At 41.8% G+C, this 21,603-nt stretch overlaps 1 pseudogene; it reads right to left on the minus strand.

Moving 5' to 3' along the window:
* LOC136115740 (dymeclin-like) overlaps nucleotides 1–21,603 on the minus strand; it is a 210,031-nt pseudogene that overhangs the window by 40,660 nt on the left and 147,768 nt on the right.

A 21,603-nucleotide genomic window follows, 5' to 3' on the forward strand; every position in this document is an offset into this window, starting at 1 on the left:
GTTGTTTCTCGGCTTTGAATCAGGGGTTGTTGGTGCTGTTTCTTTTTGCTTCAGTCTTGTTTCTTAGGTTCTGGCACATCTGGGGAGAGAGCTCATCATTTTACCTCCTTGCTGAAGTCAGTCTTTTCACACTGGTCAGCTTTGGGGGGTCAGAGTGCTCAGTGCTTCTCTGGGTCAGACTGGTACTAATTTGGGTGTGGAGTGGAGCCAGGGTGGTTTGATGTTCAAACTGATTTGTTTTCATGCTAGGCTGGAGGTCTTGCCATCTCAGATGGGGGCGAGAGGGAGGTTTTATTCCCCCCCTCATCCCCCACCCCAGCAATGTTACTGCTAGAGAACTGTAACACTGCATGAAGGAGTCTGAGGGTGAAATTTAAAAGCATTGCCAGTGGATCCATAGTTCTAATGAAGCTGGGAAATTAAACCATTTTTTTTTTGATAGACTTATTCTGTGGTAACTAGTTGTAAGAGACTTCCTAGTAAATTCACTGTGATAGTTTTTGAGGTCATGGGAGAGAATGAAAGAAAGGCCATTTTTTGAGACCGATGGAATGCCAAATTTGGAACAAAGTTTTACCATATGTATTCTTGTGTTTGCCAGTGTCCTGGATTTGTTAAAAAACAAGTTTCTCTTTTAGTGAATTTACCTGTCAGCTAAAACCTTCCTATTAGCTGCATTTTCCAGGAGAACCAGATACATGTTTTGGTAAACCTAGCAATGGAATGCAAACTTATTGATAAGCACAGATGGACATCTCGCGAGAGGGGCAACAAGAAACAGGTGACCAAGAAACTGACCAACTGTGTATAACATTCCATTCACGTGAATACTTCATACAGAAGTGGGAGATCACGAGGATCTCGCCCCTTTTCCTTTTTTCTTTATGGCCGACATTAGGAGAGGACCTTGCTAGTTGTCCCTGCGAACTGAGGCCTAGTGACAGCCTGAATCCAACTCCGGTTGGCTGCAGAGTCTAATCCAGGACTTTGGGTGTTGGCTCTGCAGTTGCCGAGACTTTCAAGATTGGTTTTGTATATTTTGTATTATTTTCTCTATTCTTATTAGTAGCATTAGTAAAACATTTTTATTTCTTCCAACTCTCTTCTCTCTGTCCTTCTTTCCCTCCCAATTCCCTGTCCTTAGTGGGAAGCGGGGAGAAGGAGGGGCAAAGGGGGGAAGTGGGGGAGGAGACGGGGTTAACAATACGTCTGCCAGGGTTTTATTGTCACCTCGCAATCTAAACCCTCGACAGCCAGAAAGCCCTATACCTCTCTTGGGTCAAGATTTGTTAAGTAAATTGCAAGCTCAAATAACGTTTTCTGAGAATTCTGTTCAGTTGCATGTCCTATAAGAAGCTGCTTGGATGGTGTATATCTGCTTGCTTCAAGTGAGGAATCTCCAAGGAAATTTTGAATGCTGTATTTCCACTAGTATTAACAGCCACTGTTTTGATAAAGCAAACACTACACTGATAGAACTGAAATAAGACTTTGATCCTGTAAGGGAAACAATATCCAATAAATATGACAGCCAAAATGGAGTTAGAAACTTTGAGGAATAAATTTATGACAACCTTACAAGCTAACTGCATTTGATTGGACTTGCAGACTTGTCTGTTTATAGCTACAACATAGAAACAACCTGTGGCTCTTGTAGGACAGTATGATGAAAATGCTGACAGACTGATATACTGATTGTTACTCTGATCAAGAAATGCAGGGCATGAATTTAATTCTTAATAGGCCATGATCCTTTTGCCATACATGTACCATTTGTGAAATTTAATTTTGATTTTTTTATTTGCAGTCTATGTCCTTGTAAATTGCACTAGCTGATTTTCTTAACGGGACAGATTTTGGCATGCCTAAATGTAAATTGATGCAGAACCTGCAAGTCTTTAACATCAGGTCACAGACCATACTTGTCTCTGATCTGATCCTACATACTTGCACAGTTTTTGTTGATGGTTCTGGGAAGTCTCATAAAGCTGTAGAGGTCTGGCATGAAGATAACAGTTGGCGTCATTCTGTAAAAATTATTGAAGGTTCAACCCAATTAGCAGAACTTAGTGCAGCTTTACATTACTTAGAGCTTTTTAAGGAGGAACCTCTAAATTTGATTTGTGATTCTGAGTACGTAGTCAAGGTCCAATGCACGTATCTGATTATGAACTGTTTTGTTTTTTTTTTTTAAACAAAAAGGGGGGAGAAATAGGGAAAATACCACAAAACCAATTGTCAAAAGCATTGTATGTGATGAATCATTTATATCTAAGTGGTGCAGCCCAAATTTGCCCTGTGATGAAACACTTTGCAAGTATGACCCAAAAACATGCTAAATCAGAAAGAACCTACATTAGTTATGGTCAAGTCACTAGTTAATGGTCAATGGAAAAGGCCACATCAATTGATAACCTGTGGGAGAGGTTATGTTTGTGTCTTTAGAGATCAAGGGCCGTAATGGTTGCTGGCACAAAATGTGAAACCGGTGTTATCTTCCTGACAATGGTTGCTGCAGCTGCTGCATTTTGGATGCCTGCACAGACAAAGACTAACATGTGGATTACTTTAGCCAACATGACTGGCCAGGACTCCATATGCCTAGCTATGGCATCTCCAGAAAACCCGTTCCACACGTGCTTGGTTGGCATCCCCCTTGATGACTACAGCAGCATCACACAACTGTTTCAAAATAGCGGATGGTGCAAAGGCATTGCACTGAACTGTAATAATACCAACATGGCACTTTGGATTAATTGCCTCCCGAAAGCAGATATTGAACCACAGGAACTGGAATTGCTGGCATCTATGCCCATGGACGCTTGTATCAATCTGATTTGTGAAAAGTGTCAGAACAATATACAAGAACATGAATGGATAAAACTGCAAAATGTTAATGCTACCCTTGGTGACTATAGAAATGAAACTCGATGGTGTAATGCCTCACAGAAGAATCCAGGTGATGTCGTTGATAATGTGGGACAGTGACCCCGAAACCTCTTGTATGGTGTATTCTTGGTCTGTGGAGATAGAGCCTGGCCAGTAATTCCTTCTAATGCTGTTGGAGGACTGTGTATTTTGGGACAATTAACTCTCTTAACGCCCAATGTATCTATGATAATAGATCACAGAAGAGCAAGACGGGAAAAACACTTTTTGCATGTATATGAGTCAAAATGTGATGATAATGTAGATTTTGGGGATCAGGGTTAAGGGTTTTAGGATCTCTTGTACCTGGTGTTGGCACAGCTAAAGCTTTAAATACTTTAAAAAAATTAGGATACTGGTTAGTTAAGCAAAGTAACAGAACTTCTAAGGCTTTAAGTGGACTTCTGTTAGATGTAGATTCTGTAAGACATGCCACGTGGCAGAACAAAGCCGCAACAGACTTTTTGTTATTAGCTCAAGGACATGGGTGTGAAGATTTTGATGGGATTCGTTAAATAAATTTTTTAGTGGTTGGAAGCTTTCAGGGTTGTTGTTATCAGTAGTGAAAATGGGACTGATTGTCTTGACGATTGCTGTGGTTGTGTTACTAATGTTGCCATGCATGATTTCTCTGCTGCAAAGGGCCCTGCAGCGGACAGGCAATTTTTTTAGCACAAAAACAAAAAGGGGGAATTGTGGGAGTACGGTGGGTCTGTGGATTCCCTGACAAAGGGCATGGGAACAGAAATTAGCCTTGAAGATATCAAGGCCTACCCATGAGAAAGATGGGAGTAATGGAGTATCTGGAGATGTTAAGGATGTACCCCTGAGAGAGAAAGGAATAAAAGAGTAACACTGATGATAGCAAAAATAGCCAATGAGATGTTACTGCTGTAACTTGTAACCAATAGTGAAGAGACACATGAATTGGTAAAACTATAAAAATGCACTTGTGGCAATAAATGGTATCTACTACTTTCATCCTGGAAGAAATTGGTCTGTATCGTTTGTCTGTCTCAACCACGACAGATGATTTTACAATTTAATACACACAGCTGAATTAATAAATTTACGTTTTTAAGTACTGTGCACTGACATGCTTTTATTTCTCTCTGTCAGTCCTTCTGCATGTCAGGATTTTTGATGCCTTCCAGTCTTATGTTTGGGCTAGAAATTTACTTTAATTTTCAAGCATTAAGGTAAAACCCTTGTAGTTCCAATGATTTCTGGACAGAGGCTTTAAGACAACTATTAAATATCTCAATACAACTACAAGAGTCTGCATGACTTGCCTGGGGGTTTTGGAGCATCCAAAGGTCACAAAACTTATCTTGTCCCCAAATTAAGCACCCGATGTCCCCAATGTACCTTCCCCATCACAAATTCCAGGCCCAAGGACTTGTACATTCCCTCTTGACGTTCTCGCCCTCCATGGATCTCCTTGGTGAGGCCAAGCTGATTTTCACGACATTTCCCTCCCCACCTCCTTTTCTGTGCTCCACCTGGTCCTTATTACTAGAACACAGTTAGGTCAGGCTTTAACTTTGATCCCTCTCCAAGCTCATCAGGTTGCAGCAGAAGCAGACATCCCACTGGCAGTTCTCCATGTGAGACATCAGAAAACCTCCATTTCTAAAGCTCCTTTCATCCCAAAAGGACACACTTTGCAAACTCCATCCCGTATCCTAGAGGAACTCCTCAGTCATGCAGAGGATCTGAAACTCAAAACAACTCAAGAAGTGTATGAGGCAAAGTTTCAACACCTACTTAGAGTCCTTTGAGGGTACCGAAAGATGGTCAGAGCTACTTGGTACAACCTGTCTACACATGAGCACCTGACTGTTCCTTGCTGAAGCTATGCACAGATTTTGCTCATGCTACTGGGAGGTTCTCCAACATCTCGTGGGCTCATGCTACTGGTAGGTTCTCCGACATCTTTTAGGTTCATGATACTGGTACATTCTCCAACATCTTGTAGGCTCATGCTACCAGTAGGTGCTCCAACATCTCGTAGGCTCATGCTACCGGTAGGTGCTCCAACATCTCGTAGGTTCATGCTACCGGTAGGTGCTCCAACATCTTGTAGGTTCATGCTACCAGTAGGTTCTCCGACATCTTGTAGGCTCATGTGACTGGGAGGTTCTCTGACATCTGATAGGCTTAGGACACCTCTCTTCTGAAAAACCACTAAAGTCCACTTTTATCTGAATTTCAACCTCCAGCATATCGAGTAATCTTTGTTAATTCTCCCAAGTAGAATTGAGGAAAAGTGTATTATACGACAAAAATCTCTGCTGAGCTCTCTTTGTTCTGTGGTGAGACACAGCTGGAACCCAAAACCATTATCCTAATTATGCCTCACAACTCATAAAACAAAGATAACTGATGGCTTGATGACTTTGGGATTCAAATTGGTTGTTCCTCTCTTGCCATCCCTGAAAACCCAGCCCTTGTTTTGAGCAGGTCGATTTGCTGGATAGGAAAACAATTTTCTCTAGAAACCAAAGCACCAAGCAAAATAAGAGACAGATGACGCTTGCTAGACATTGTTTTTTGGGGTTGTTGTTGCTTTTGTGTGTGTGTGTGTGTTTTGTCTTAAATAACAGAAATGTGGAAATCAGTCAAGAAAAAAATCATGTTTAACCTTCTGTACTGTCATTACAATTATCTCCAGACTTGAATAGAGGAGAGAATTTTGCTACCTCTGGCAGATGGTGCAGGTAGGTTTTATATTCTTACAGATAAGGACCCACTGCGATTTCTGATCCTTGAAAAAAAAAAAAACAAAAAAAAACCACCAAAAAAACCCCAAACCAAAACAAAACACAACAAAAAAACCCAAAACAAAACACAAAACAGGAGGAGGCAGATGTGCTGAGTTCATAGGAACCAGAAATTACTGAGGAAAATGGGAAGAAATGGCTTGTGCAAAGAACGTGAGGACCTCGGAGTGAGGGTGACACGGTTTTGGCAGAGTCTGGGACAAATTGCTAGTAGAGGAAATGCAGCTCATAGATAAATGACAAAGTTGCCTGCAAACTTCAAAAGAAAAAAACCCCATTTTCCTGCATTTCAACACTCCTGTGTTGTTAGAAATTGCTGTGAAACCCACCCTCGCCCAGGGCAGCTCCTGCAGAGAATCCATCATCCCATCAGCAGTTTGAGTTCCATTCGACCACAACAAAAGCAAAATTTCATATTTAGCTTTTAATCAAAAGTATAAAATACCATCATAACGAACGCATCTGCATAAAAAAACTGAATGAATCTCACAAATACTACCTGAATTCTGGTGTTTCCTATTTTGGGAAGTCAAAGCTTCTAATCTTAACATGATTCTTAAAAACACTTGTGTTTTTGTAGTAAAAGCACTAATCTTGGTTGAGTTATATTTCACAAAGAATAAGAGTGTGATAGGCTTCCAATATTTTCAGGCTATGTTGGCATTTCACAGAACTCTGAATGGCTACTTTTGATACGCAGTTCAAGACTGAAATGAAAAATATAAACTTACATAATAAGACTTATCTCTAAGCATTATTTGTCTTACTACTTCAGATAATATAGAATTGGAATAATTCCCTTTCTAACCCTGATAAGCACAGTATCCCAATGAGATATTCAGATAGTCAGTGGGTACACCAATGAAATTAAAAAAATAAAATAATATAAAATAAATGAGCTATAGAGAGGAAGATATATATATATATATGTGCACAGAAGAGTTATATCAATAAGAAAACAAAAAAAGCATCTTGAGTTACATCCCAACTGCCCAAGCTCCCATCTTCTCTGTAGCAGGTTTAACACTTTACATAATTATCTGCCTAAATATAAACGATGTAAATGAAAGCTTAACATAATATTAAGGCAGAGTAGCCCTTTGAAAGAGCTTTAATTATCCTCTACACATAAGTAACAGAACTACATTTAAAATAATCATGAAAATGAACAGATTTCAAGTCCTTGTCCACTTAAAAAGAAAATGAACCAGAAAAAGTGAGCTGAGTGGATAATATTAAATGAGTTTCAAATTTTTGCACATGCTTTAAAACCCAACACTTAGCATGCTAATGTATAGAAAAGAGCAAATCTCAGGGCAAACAAACCAGACTGAGAGATGGTGTCCATTTTTTTTATATTCTGAAAATTATTTTTCTCATTAATTATTTGGGCAACAGGTCTAAGAAAACAGAAAATAACCACAAAGACTACTTAGAAAGAAGAATAACTTAACAAGAAGAAGAAACTTAATGAGTTGCTGTGAATTACTCATATCCAAGTCATGCTTTGAGCCAAAAGACCCTCTTCGTCCAAGGAAAATAACCTGTTTTAAAAAGCTCACTCTCTCCAGTCTGGCTCCCATATTAACAGGGATTAAAAGGCACATTTAATCTTGGCTTAAACAGCCCCTCATCAGGAATATCTTGTCAGCATTGAGATGGAACAGTGGATCTCCAGCACCTTGCCATGTGCAAAGAGTCGAATTCCGGTTGCGCGAGCATCCCAACCGTGCGATGGGTTTGGTCACCAGCTCAGGGATATCCAGGCTTTGTATTAATATATTAATTAATATAAGTAATATATTACTACACCATTCATATACTCAAGATCTCTAAACAAAACATGTTTTCTACAGTGATTTCCAAAAGCACTTTTCAGAAAGCTTTTCCATTTAAGAGGTCAATTTTCCCCCCGAAGACTCATCTTTTGCCCTTTTGTTTTCTAAACAATAAATTTACAAAATATTTCCAGATATTAAAATTGCTACAAGAAAACTAGAATGATTTTAAAAAGACATTTTAATTTTGGGAGATTTTTTTTTTTTTAAGATGATGAGGGACTAATCACGATGTCTATTATTTCACCCATCTATTGTTTTCAATCGGGCTGAAAGGGTGAAGTAAAGAAATATTTCTATCTATTATAGCAGCAGAGCTATCAAGGACAAGATGTTTTCTCCACTTGGGTTCTTTCAGTGCGATGCCCCAGCCCATCCACAACCATAACTAACACTTCAGCTCCTTGTTTTCTCCTCCAGTTAAAAATAACAGTATGATTCACTTCTGCCTCCTCTGCCCACAACGGTCAAGGTTAAGTTGGCAAAAGAGAAAAAAAAAAACAAACCACGAAAGACTTGGCACGAAATGAAAAAGTTCTGATTTTTTTTTTTAAAGGATGAAAAGAGAATGATGCACATGTTGACACTGGTTATTTTTATGTTTCCAGATGTGTTCACTATTAGGAGAGGAAGATGCTGTATTGACGACACACTGAAAAGGAGAAAACAAACCTTTTATTGTAAAGTACCGCAGGATTAGCACTTCAGCTAAGTAGCTTCCTGAGGAAAATATAAATTACAGCTATGTTCAAGAGCTGATCGTCAAACCCTCTGATCTGGAGCAGAAGTGAGGCTGATTTTAGAAGGGACGAAATGGCTCCAGGTGATTCAAAAGCAGGAGAAACACAAAAGGTTTAGCAGCAAATTTAAGTGCTAAAGTTTTTCAGATTTGCCATGAAATGAGGAACAACGTGTTCAAAGACACGTGAACTTTTTCAAGGTACTCGGCTCTTCTCATCTTCCCACTTCTAGCAAAGAAAGTGGGTAGGAGTGAGGAGAAAAAAAAAAAATCACTTAAAGTATTTAGCCAGGCCATCATAATTAGCAGGATCAAAGTTTTTCTAAAAAAAAAAAAAAACAAAAACATGAAAGATCAGTTCTCATGTTCACTGCAAGTCCTGAAACAGAAGTTGCTATGCCAGACTCAAGCCAACTCAACTAATTTTAAAATCAAGCAGGGCAACGTCTTCGGAGAATTAAATTCCTAGTAGGAAACTGCATCAATCGGATCCTTTGCACCACTAAACCATTGCTCCTGACCTCCTGATTTCTATCAGATTATTTTGCAAACAAACTTCTCGCAGCTCCTAGTTAAACCTGTTCAACTGCACGACATCTATCACTAGGAAATGTGAAAGTCATGAAGAGCCAAGTTGAGTTCTCATGATGGTCGTGAACCAAACCCATCTTTTGGAATTACAAGTGAAAAGTCGTCACCGAATTCCTGACACATCTCCGGGATGAATGACAGGAACCACAGCATTCCTCTCTGTTCCCCATCCAGAGGAATATCCCATTTAGTTAAATGAGATGCATGATATCCTATTAAGATGACTTTCTAAAATGAAAAGTAAATTAATAGGAAACAGAAGGTATTTTGATTTCAGTTTCTTCTGTAGAGCATTAACTGTTCCCATATGTTGCCAATCAGCTGGCAATGGTGATTTTTAGCTTATTTATAAAATCCCAGAGGTAGATAAGTAGTTTTCAATAAAAGAGTGTTCTATACAATGATGTCCCTTAAACATTTATCTATTTTTTGCCTCAACATTGAAGCCCACAGAGCTTACATGTTATCGCCAGAGTAACCTGAATGCTTCAAATCCTGAGACTGAGTTCCTTAATTACTGTGATGAAGTTTATCCCACAGTTAACCTGGGCAATTGTCACTGGTCTGGGCAGCTGGTGGAGTTGCAGAACCATCTCCATATTCCTGGAGACCTACAGAGATGTTCTGCTTGGTCTCCTGCCCCCGTTTCATCCTGCCAAACGTCTGCTCTCCAGAGATCTTCAAGTCCCTGAAAACCTACCACAGCAATTCATTGTTATTAACATCAGAAAGTCTTTGCTTACGACCTGTGAATCCACAAGTATGTGAAAAAGGTTATTTTCTTTCCCTTCACAGCAGCGTTTTATTTGAATAATATCACATCACCTTTGGCCTTGGCTGATCAGCGCCTATTCTATTTGTCCTCAGAGGTCCCATTTCCTACAGCTCTTGTTTCTCCCTAGAATTTCTTTCATGCTGCTGGCTGAACATGAACCAGTGTATGTCCAGGTGGCCAAAAAGGCCACCAGCATCCTGGCTTGTACCAGCACTGGTGTGGCCAGTAGGCCCAAGGCAGTGACTGTCCCCTGGACTGGGCACTGGGGAGGTCAAACCTTGAATCCTGGGGTCAGTTTTGGGCCCTTCACTCCATAAAAGACCTTGAGGTGCTGGAGCACTGTGTGAAGTTCCGGACACCACAGAATAAAAAGGATATAAAGCTACTAGATAGTGTCCAGAAGAGGCTACGAAGTTGGTGAAGGGTTTGGAGGGGAAACCGTAGGAGGAGCAGCTAAAGTCACTTTGTTTGTTCAGCCTGGAGAAGGGGAAACTGAGGGGACACTGAGGGGAGAGCTCATGGCAGCTGCAGCTTTCTCACAAAGGGAGCAGGAGGGGCAGGGTTGAGCTCTTCTCTCTGGTGACCAGTGACAGAACCTGAGGGAATGGCAAAAAGATGTGCTAGGGGAGGGTCAGGTTGGACATGAGGAAAAGGTTCTTCACCCAGAGGGTGCTGGAGCACTGGAACAGGCTCCCCAGGGACGTGTCACGGCCCCAAGCCTAACAGTGTTCAAGAAGAGACTGGACAACATCCTCAGACACAGGGTGTGAACTGTAGGGTTGTCCTGTGCAGGGACAGGAGTTGGACTCAATGATCCTTGTGGGTCCCTTCCAGCTCAGGACATTCTGTGATTCTGTGAAGGGGCTGGAGCACAAGTGTGCTGGGGAGCAGCTGAGGGACCTGAGGGGTTCAGCCTGGAGAACAGGAGGCTGAGGGAAGACCTTCTTGCTCTCTGCAACTGCCTGAAAGGAGGTTGGAGCCAGAGGGGGTCAGGTGGTGCTTTATCCATGCGAGCCACGGAACCTGACACACCAATATGATGTTCACAGAGTTCGCTTTATTGTCGGACCGGGCTAGCTTTATAGCAAAGCTGCCCTGTCCACGCGCCTTACAACAATATGATTGGTTGTAACTCGTGTTATACAATAACATGATAGGCTGCATGTACTGTCCACGCGCTCTGCACGCATGTGTCCGGCGATTGCTCACTCATTATTACCTTTTAATGGTGCTCCTTTAGTTTCTTTTGTCTCTGGCTTCACCTCTCAGCCAGGCTGGCGACAACCCCATTCCCCTGGGGCGGGGGGGGGTTCTGCCACTACATCTCCCCCTCTTTTATTTAATATTAACAATATGCCGTATCATGCTTTAAATACAGTGTGAAATACAGGGTAAGAACATTAAGGCTAATACAATTACAATTAACAAGAACAAACCTGTTTTCAATATTCCTTTTAACCAAACAAGGCATTCACCCCAAAAAACCCAATATCTTCTGTTATTTTCTTGTTCTGCAAATCTTCTATCTTTTTAACTTTTAAGTTCAAACAACACATACAATCAAACTCTTCATAACTGTGAACATGTCCAATAACAAAAAATTAATTGCTGCTCTGTTTTACAAAGTGGTATTCTCAACATTGGCTACATTCGTTGCTTAAAGCGATAACATGTCTGAGGTTAAGGGTTGTCATCACTGCAATCGGTTTCTTCTCTTGTTAGCTAGCCAAGGTCTCACCCACTTTGCTGGGATCCATGAATTTTTGTGGTTACCTGTAGAAACACAAGCATATCCCCTTCCCCAGATTATTAGTGACATAGGACCTTCCCATTGTTGTGTTGTCGGATAAAACACGCTAACCTTAGGCACATTTTCGGAAAAATCTTTGACATTTTTGATATGGTGCATAGCAACCAGTTCCATTTCAGTTTCACTTTTAGGATTAAGTCAGTTCAGCACATACAATGCCTTCATCAATACCTCTTCTGGGCTCACACCAATTCCCCCTTGTTTTTTCAAAACAGACAAAAGATTTTTTAATGCACGGTGTGCACGCTCAATAATTGCTTGGCCAGTAGAATTATAAGGGATTCCAAACAGGTGTTGTACCTTCCACTGGGTGAGGAAGGCTGCAAGTCTGTCAGAGTGGTATGCAGGACCATTATCTGTTTTGATTTGTGTAGGGACACCCATGACAGCAAAAGCTTGTAGTAAATGACATTTTACTGCCTTTGCATTTGCTGAGGTCAAGGCTGTAGCCCACAGCAGTCCTGAACAGGTATCTATGGAGACATGAATGTACTTTTGTCTGCCAAATGGTGCAAATTCAGTAATATCAGTTTGCCATAACTGACCTGGCTGCAAGCCCCGAGGATTTACTCCCTTTTGTTGGAGAGGTACTATGCGGGCACAATCAGGACAAGCTGCAATAATGGCTCGAGCTTGTTCCTTTGTAATTGTAAACTGCTTTCGGAGTGCTGCTGAGGATTGATGAAAGAATTCGTGAGCTTGTCTGGCTTGTTCAAAAGGGGATATATCTGCTACTGCCACAAGTTTGTCTATGGTGCTGTTTCCTTCTACTAGACCACCTGGTATGTTAGTATGGCTTTTTATATGCATGATAAATACTGGTGCTGTCCTATAATCTAATACGTTCCACAAATCTAACAATGCTTCAAACAATAAGGAATTGGAAACTCGCTGCAAAAGCACTCTATGTATTCTTTGTACAATTCCCACAACATAAAGAGAATCTGTTACCAGATTAACTGGAGAGTTATGCCATTTTTGCAATGCTGCTAAGCATATTGAGAGCAGTTTCTTTTAATATGTCCTGTCTGTCTGCAAGTAAAACATGCTAGGCCACAAGAAGAAGGGCTTCCACCTTTCATTGCAGGCTTACGTGCTGCAGCCAAGGCCGCAGCGTGGGCTTGAGCATGTATTTTTGCTTTTTCTACCTCCTGTTGCATAATTGGTACCTGTGTGCAAGCTTCCACCATCTCTGCTAAAGAAGCAGTTTTTCCCAAACCGGCTAATATCTGTTGGCATTGGGTGTTTGCATTCATCATAGCCAAATCTTTCCCCACAGCAGCTTTTGCCTCTGGAGTCACGTTAGGAGAGGCATCTATCACTTCTTTTAAACAATCCACAAATGTCATATATGATTCCCCAGGATCCCACTCTATTGTAGAATAGGGTGGCACAGGGTTACCTCTATTTGGCAATTCTTTCACTGCCGCCAAGGCAAGCCCTTGCGTTTGCTGCAAAATCCTTGGATGAAGTGCTGCCTGAGTAGCACCATCCGCATATTGCCCACGACCCAGTAACTGGTCCATGCTAGCTAACCACAACGGATCATCAGCTGGTAAATGAACATTTTCTAATACTGCCAATTCCACTTTCCCCTGCCACTTGTCCAAGAACAGCAAATACCCCGTTGGAGGAAGCAATAACTCCATCAATGCCCTAATATCTGTTTGAGTTAGTACTTGCCCCTTGAAAAATGAATTGATTAGCTGCATCACATGCTTATTATCCATACCATATTGCATAACTGCACTTTGCAATTGCTTAACCGTTTTCCAATCAAAAGGCGACCACTGCCTTTGTCCTCTATTATCTATGTGCACTGGCATTGCTGTAATACTACCAGGTAATATGATCCCTTCAATAGTTGCATCTCTGATTACCCCTTGCCAACGTTGCCCTGCATTATAAGAATGATCTCGAGGAATATCTCTACCCTGATGCACAGGGGCAGCACCCAAATTATCATTATTATCACTGCTATACAATTCCCTTGTGTTTCCCTGTGGATCAGTAAGTCGACGCATATTTGCAAACCGATCTGCTAACCCAGTCTCCAGCCCTTTTCCATATCGCGCTCTCAAATATTCATCTGCTTCTCTTACAGACCACATCCCATCTTCAACACATTGTCTAGCCCATTTTTGTATTCGCTCCCTTTTAATACGGAGCTCCTCCGGAGTGAGGTCTAATTCCACCCCCTCCCTTTCCTGTTTTTCCCATTTTTCACATTCCCTGCCAATTGCCTCCAGCCCGTCCTTAATTGCATCTGACGCCTTTTTATATGCTATTAACCACGAAGTTTTACTGTTACCGCCATCTAGTCGTTTCATAGCTTCTAGAACTTCTTGCATCTGGCTCTCCTGCCATCTCAGTAAGTCCTTCAAGCTTTGCACGTGGCTCTCCTCCTGGAAGTCAGGGCGATTCTGTGGTGCTCCGTCCTGGTGTTCCATCGGGTCCTCCGGCAAAGGCACGTCGGCTGGATTAACTTGTCCTGGCTTGTTGAAACTTGCCGGTTGCTGCCATTCGTTGTCGGAGCCAGGCAATGGCTCAACGGGCGCAGAGGGTATAATTTGCTCTCTGCCCCAGAACTCCAGATCTGATACGGGACATACCAGCGGTGTTGATTCTTCGGAGTTCTCGGAGGGTGGGCAGCTCGCAGCGGGCAGCTCCGAGGGGACGGCACACAGCTCCGGCTCCTCTGAGACTTCCTGCATTAGCTGCCTGACCTCCCGCCAGGGTCCGGCGAGATCGCAAGCCTCGCGGCTCCCCCTTGTAACCGCTTCCCATAGTTCGGTCCCTATGTCCTCCCATGTATCGGGAGAAAAAAATTCGTCCGTCGAACGGACACTCCCCTTACGCTGGGCGAATCGGAGCAGACGCTTTAACGCGTCTTTTTCAAAATACCTTCCTGTTCGTGCAGCCAGCTGCAGAATACTTTTCATTATTATTTTTTCTTCCACGGATGCCGTGTTTCCCATGCCACCTGCTTCCTCGTAGGCCTACTTTCCGCTATGATTGAGCGCCGGGCTGGTGTCGCCCCCAGGTGGCGTCCTCGCGTCTTCACTTCCGGCGATCTTGCTTCGATACGAAGTATCACGTCGGGGTCACCAAAGTGTTGCTTTATCCATGCGAGCCACGGAACCTGACACACCAATATGATGTTCACAGAGTTCGCTTTATTGTCGGACCGGGCTAGCTTTATAGCAAAGCTGCCCTGTCCACGCGCCTTACAACAATGTGACTGGTTGTAACTCGTGTTATACAATAACATGATAGGCTGCATGTACTGTCCACGCGCTCTGCACGCATGTGTCCGGCGATTGCTCACTCATTATTACCTTCTAATGGTGCTCCTTTAGTTTCTTTTGTCTCTGGCTTCACCTCTCAGCCAGGCTGGCGACAACCCCATCCCCCTGGGGCGGGGGGGGCTCTGCCACTACAGTCAGGCTCTGCTCCTAAGGAACAAGCAACAGGACGAGAAGAAATGGCCTCAAGTTGCGCCAGGGGAGGTTGAGGTTGGATCTTGGGAACAATTTCTTCCCGGAAAGGGCTGTCGGGCATTGGAACAGGCTGCCCAGGGCAGTGGTGGAGTCACCATCCCTGGAGGGGTTGAGCAGACACGGAGATGAGGTTCACAGGGACATGGGTTAGTACCAGGGGTGGGTTAACAGTTGGACTCGATGATCTTACAGATCCTTTCCAACCCAAACAATTCTAAACCCAGAGTAACCCAGCTAAGACATCACTAGCACCAGCAGACTCAGGGGACACCTCTGGGTTTCTCTGCTTTGCATACCCACCCAGGACTGCAGCAAACACCTCCTTCTGTTTGCACCATCAGCTCCTCATTACTACCTTCTCAGTACATTTTCCAACTAATTTTGCATCTAATTTTTAGCATTTTCACCTCTTCTGTGCTTCCTGTTTGTTTGATGAGAACATTATGTGCAACAAAGTTAAACAACTAAGTATTAAAGTCAAGAAATGTCATATCCATTTTATAGATTCTTGACAAGGTGACCTGACATCTGTTGTAGTGTCCAAAACTCATTACAGATTGCACATATTCTGTATTTTGGTAAGATTTCCTCAACATAGAAATACAAATCTGGACTATAGTTTAGGATCAGAGAATCTCATATCCAGCATAAGGAGGATTCTGTTGAAGCATAGAGGGTTGTCAGCGTGACCCAGAGCATAACACAAACCTCATGTAGACCTCTAGTGGGATCTGACGATGGAAATTATACTCATGCTTCCACTGTAGCGTGAGTGGAGATAATCCAAACGTATTTTGCTGTTTAATGACCACAAAAAGTACTGGTGGAGAGAATCAAGATGTAGCACAGCCCCTCCAGACATAGTTTGGGGTCCTCACCCTTCCATCACCAAAAGCTGCAACATTTACCACTTACACCTATGATTTATATGTGTTTGGCCACCAAATTACATTGAGCACAGCAGCCTGAACCCCAAAAGAGATCCCTGATACGTGGGAAGTTGGTGGATCCATCCTGCTCTGAATAATCAGTTTTGGCTACACAAAAAGCCCCAAAATTCTCTCTCAACATCAGGCTGGGATGGAAACTTAAATAAGAATATAAGAGCAGTTCAAGAATAGAGAGATCCTCCCTGTGAATACATCCTCCCAGCTTCCAGCAACATACAGTTTAGGAATTTATTGAGCCAAATCTTTAAATATGTGTATTTTTCCCCCATATTTTTTCACTAGTTTTGGAGCACATCTACATTTCAGACACTCACAACAACTCACATGGCCATGAGGATGGAGCTCCCACCTTCATCACTGTAGAAAAAACCTTGAGCAAAGTTTGGGAGCCAAGAACTTATTTTGGTTCTTCTCAGTGCCCACACAGTCCCAGACAAGCTCCCCATATGTAGAGCAAAACTAATACAGTTTACCACTTTTTCAAGGGATAGGAAGACCAGTTAAAACATTTTGGCTGTGGCACACAAGACAATCTATGGGATGGTAGTGCTGCCAATCCCATGTATGAGCTGGAGGATGTGACAAGGTAGGAGTCAGATGAATCTCATCTTTTATTCAGATCTGCAAGTCTGACAGCTCTCAGCACTTACCAGTTGGTGACAGGTACATCAAAAAAAAATTTAAAAATCTCTTTTTTTACATCCTCGCTTCTCTCTAACGAAGGAGCTATTTAAAAATTCAACATGCTCCCTTGGAAAGCTTTAAATAGTTTCTGAATGTAAGTGGCATTGTACTGTAACCTAATATTAAATAGTTTTGGGGAGGAATTGTTTAAATTGTTGAGGAAAACCTACATTTAAGTGTTACAAAGGAAAGGACATGCTGCTATCGGTGGGAAGCACAGGGCTGTCACACAGAAGGTATGGTCAGTGCTAATTTTCTTGGACCTGGACAAGTGACCAAAGAAGGTGTCTATCTCAGTCAGGAATGAAAAAAATAAGGGAAGAAGAAGGGAAGAAGAAGGGAAGAGGAGGAGAGAAGGAGGAGAGGAGGAGGAGAGGAGAAGAAAAAAGAAGAAAGAGAAGGAGGGAAGAAGAAAAGAAGAAGAAAAAAGAGAAAGAAGATGATGATGATTTATTTTTCACTGCCCCACAATTTGAAGACATCTTGTTCTAATCATCTGGGCAGCATCATGCTGTAGTCTGCAGCTGCCAAAAATCTGGAGAGTTTTGAGCTCCGAATCCTCTGCTCTCCAAGCTCTTGCATGACCAGAAAACACGAAGGGAGAACAGAAGAGGAAGGGGAAGGTACAGAGCAGGATTTCAGTTCGACATTTAAAATTCCTTTATGGATCATTGTTGGAGCGATAAAGGACTCAGCATTCCGATTCAATGTGAATCACACAAAGCCATTACAGAAACAAGCCTCCTTATATATGCAACTATTCTCTAATCACGCGTCCACGCTCCAAGCATGGATTCGCTAAATGAGTATCATGGGCAGTCCACACGCTGGAGCCCCACCGATGATAGGTCCGACGACTCACGCCATGCTGAGGCCCTGTTAATGAAGAAGCGCCCCTCTTTCTCACAGCAGATTCTGTTCTCAGCTTCTCGAAGTGGCCTTGAGATTCCTTTGGGCCTGACTAATTCAACAACATATCTCCATCTAACCAAACCCCTCCACAATTCCCCCTTTTTGTTCTTGAATTAGTCAGGCCCCTTAAACAGCATGCTGAATCGTTTTTGAAATACACTGCAACATAGAACACGTGATTAACAACATAATTACAGTTACATATGATGTAATTAAGATCAAACAACTACCCACTGATTCCAAAACTTATAAGCTATATGTCAAACCTTAACTTTATTATGGCAATCTTATTAATGTACTGTTCTAGTTTGCCTAAAGCACTTATTGATAGATTCAGAATAATCAAACAAGTTAATACAGCACAACCATAATCCTAATGTTAAAAGTAGAACATTTATAATTGCGTAATTTTGTAGATTTTGTAGGAATGTCTCATAATTTTACCTCATTTTTGCATTGACTATCTAAGTGTAATATCACCCTTTTGGCTCTCCTGCTGATTGTTCAAATCTCCATTCTCCACAGAAGGTACACCACCTGCTTGCTAATAGGCTCCTAGACCACCAGGTGTGTGAGCATCTATAACACTGAATTAGGATCCATGGTTTACATCTGAAACAGTCCTCACAACTTATCTCCCTCCTGTCCATCTGCATCCATTGAATCTTTGTTGTCTTTATTCAGCCATGGCTTGACCCATTTTGCAGGAATCCACTTCAATCCTTGGTCTGTAATGATACAAACATAACCTTTTCCCCAGGTTATCAATTGATGTGGTCTTTTCCATTGACTAGTGATTCGACCATAACTAATGTAGGTTCTTTCTGATTTAGCATGGTTTTGGGTCATACTTGCAAAGTATTTCATCACATACAATGCTTTTGACAATTGGTTTTGTGGTGTTTCCCCTACTTCCCCCCCTTTTTTTTAAACAAACAAACAAACAAAGTTCGGAATCAGATACGTGCATTGGATCTTGACTACGTATTCAAAATCACAAATCAAATTTAGAGGTTCCTCCTTAAAAAGCTCTAAGTCATTTAAAGCTCTGCCAAGTTCTGCTAATTGACTTGAACCTTCAATAATTTTTACAGAATGATGGCAATCGTTATCTTCACACCAAACCACCACAGCTTTATGAGACTTCCCAGAACCATCAACAAAAACTGTGCAAGTATGTAGGATCAGACCAAATACAAGTATGGCCTCTGACCTGGTGTTAAAGACTTGCAGGTTCTGCAGCAATTTACATTTAGGCATGCCAAAAGTTGTGCTGTTAAGAAAACCAGCTAGTGCAATTTACAAAGACATAGATTACAAATAAAAAAAAAAATCAGAATTAAATTTCACAAATGGTACATATATGACAAAAGGATCATGGCCTATTAAGACTTAAACTCATTCCCTGCGTTTTCTTGATCAGAGTGACAATTGGTATATAACAGTTGGTATATCAATCTGCTAGCAATCTCATCATACTGTCCCACAATAGCCACAAGTTGTTTCATAGACAAACCTGCAAGTCCAATCGAATGCAGTCAGCCTGTAAGGTTGTCATAAATTTATTCCTCAAAGTTTCTAACTCCATTTTGACTGTCATATTTATTGGATATTGTTTTCCCTTACCGAATCAAAGTCCTGTTTCAGATCTATCAGTGTAGTATTTGCTTTATCAAAACATTGGCTGTTAATACTAGTGGAAATACAGCATTTGAAATTTCCTTGGAGATTTCTCACTTGCAGCAAGCAGATCTGCGCCATCCAAGCAGCTTCTTGTAGGCCATGCAACTGAACAGAATTCTCAGAAAAAATTATTTGAGCTTAAAAATTTACTTAACAAATCTTGACCCAAGAGAGGTATAGGGTTTTCTGGCAACTACAAGAATTCATGTATTAAAACTTTGTTCCAAACTTGGCATTCTGTTGGTCTCAAAAAACGGCCTTTCTTTTGTTCTCTCCCATAACCTCAAAAACTAGCATGGTGAATTTACTAAGAAGTCTCTTACAACCAGTAAGAGAGTAGAGAGGGTATCAAAGACATGAACCGGGTAAGCTTCACAATTATTTTTAGGCTGCAACGCTGCAAAAATTCCGGTAACCGCAACCCGTTCAGCCTTAAATTCTTTTAAGGTGGAAATTATAAGCTTCCATGTAGTCGCTAATGATTTAGCTTCTTTATTTCCATTGCTAACCTTATCCCATAATTTCTGCCCTATATCGTCCCAAAGTTCAATTTTAAAAACTTTCTCAGCTTCTGTCGGGTAGTCGTTAGTTCTACACCAAACCAACAGTCTGCGTATGTTACTTTCTTCCTATTTAAGTTCTCTCATAGAGAGAATATGCAGGAGGAGTTTAACTATGGCTTGTTCCTCAGAGGATATATTTTGCCCCATAACTTCACTCTTCCCTCCTCCTGCCCCCAGCCGCTCACCTTTTCCGGGGGCTTCTTCAACAAATTTATCTGCGGAACGTCCGTACGCCTCCGCCCGGTTCTCAGTCCAGCTGATTCGCCTCCGGCTGGGCCGCTTCAGGCTTTTCCCCGATCTTCGTGAGATGCCGTTTGGAGTATCACGTCGGGGTCACCATTTGTTGGAGCGATAAAGGACTCAGCATTCCGATTCAATGTGAATCACGCAAAGTCATTTATTACAGAAACAAGCCTCCTTATATATGCAACTATTCTCTAATCACGCGTCCACGCTCCAAGCATGGATTCGCTAAATGAATATCATGGGCAGTCCACACGCTGGAGCCCCACCGATGATAGGTCCGACGACTCACGCCATGCTGAGGCCCTGTTAATGAAGAAACGCTCCTCTTTCTCACAGCAGATTCTGTTCTCAGCTTCTTGAAGTGGTCTTGAGATTCCTTTGGGTCTGAGTAATTCAACAACATATCTCCGTCTAACCAAACCCCTCCACGGATCATCAGAAATCTGTCAATCTTCTGTAATATTTTAAAATAAAAGCTACTTCAAGCATTGTTCAGCTCTGCAAATACTGACTTGAGAACAGAGAAATATTTCTTGTGCTTAAAAATCTGTTCTTTTCTATCAGGAATCATTACTCGGGTTCTCAATATGAACATTAAAGCCACCATCAGACGCATCCCAAACTCTCCCAAATTAAAGCTGTTGCCCAGAAAAAAAATCACAGTGGAAGCCCAGGAAACAGGGGAGAGAACCTCCAACCTTTTTAAAGTAACTTGATAGAGATGATGAATATTTTCCACCTCTCAAAAGGATAAAAAAGGATCAAATAACCAAGTATAAGTATCTGTTCAATAACGTATCACTCACCAGGTCTATATTTTGCATGATGTCCTGGAACGAAGCGTGAGTTCAAAACTGCTCAAACAGATCCCTCTTGTAAAGCAGCACGTACACAAGATTGGGGTTGTGGTGAAGAGAATTGGTCAGGCAGGAGTTGATGATCTCCAGCATCATGCGGATCACTTCCTCGATCATGTTCAGGTCTCGTGCCTTTAAAAAAAAAAAAAAGAAGAAAAGGTTAGCGTGCCCTTTTCCATCGTAAAATAGATTAGGCAATAAAGGCAGAACATAGGTAATTATTACTAATGGAGCTATTAGCTGGTTAATGTCTCAACAGTAAGCAGATCTGGTGTGCCTGTATCTGGAAAGAGATCTGTTTTCTCCTGTAATAACCCAAATTTTAACCAAAACGCTCTAGTATTCAGCCTCAGAGCTTGATTCTCTCAACAGGAGCCATCTTCTCACGCCAAAAAGCATTAAAATACTGTAATCAGCCAAATTCACTAAGGGTTAAGTGAACTTAGTCTTTTCAACCCTTCCTATGGTAAGTAAAAATGGGGCTCTTTAGTTTGGAGAAGAGGAGACTGAGGGGTGACCTTATTAATGTTTATAAATATATAAAGGGTGAGTGCCACGAGGATGGAGTCAGGCTCTTCTCAGCGGCAAACAATGATAGGACAAGGGGCAATGGGATCAAGCTGGAACACAAGAGGTTCCACTTAAATTTGAGAAAGAACTTCTTCTCAGTGAGGGTAAGAGAGCACTGGAACAGGCTACCCAGGGAGTTTGTGGAGTCTCCTTCCCTGGAGACATTCAAAGCCC

Source organism: Patagioenas fasciata, chromosome W (genome assembly GCF_037038585.1).
Source record: "Patagioenas fasciata isolate bPatFas1 chromosome W, bPatFas1.hap1, whole genome shotgun sequence".
NCBI lineage: Eukaryota > Metazoa > Chordata > Aves > Columbiformes > Columbidae > Patagioenas > Patagioenas fasciata.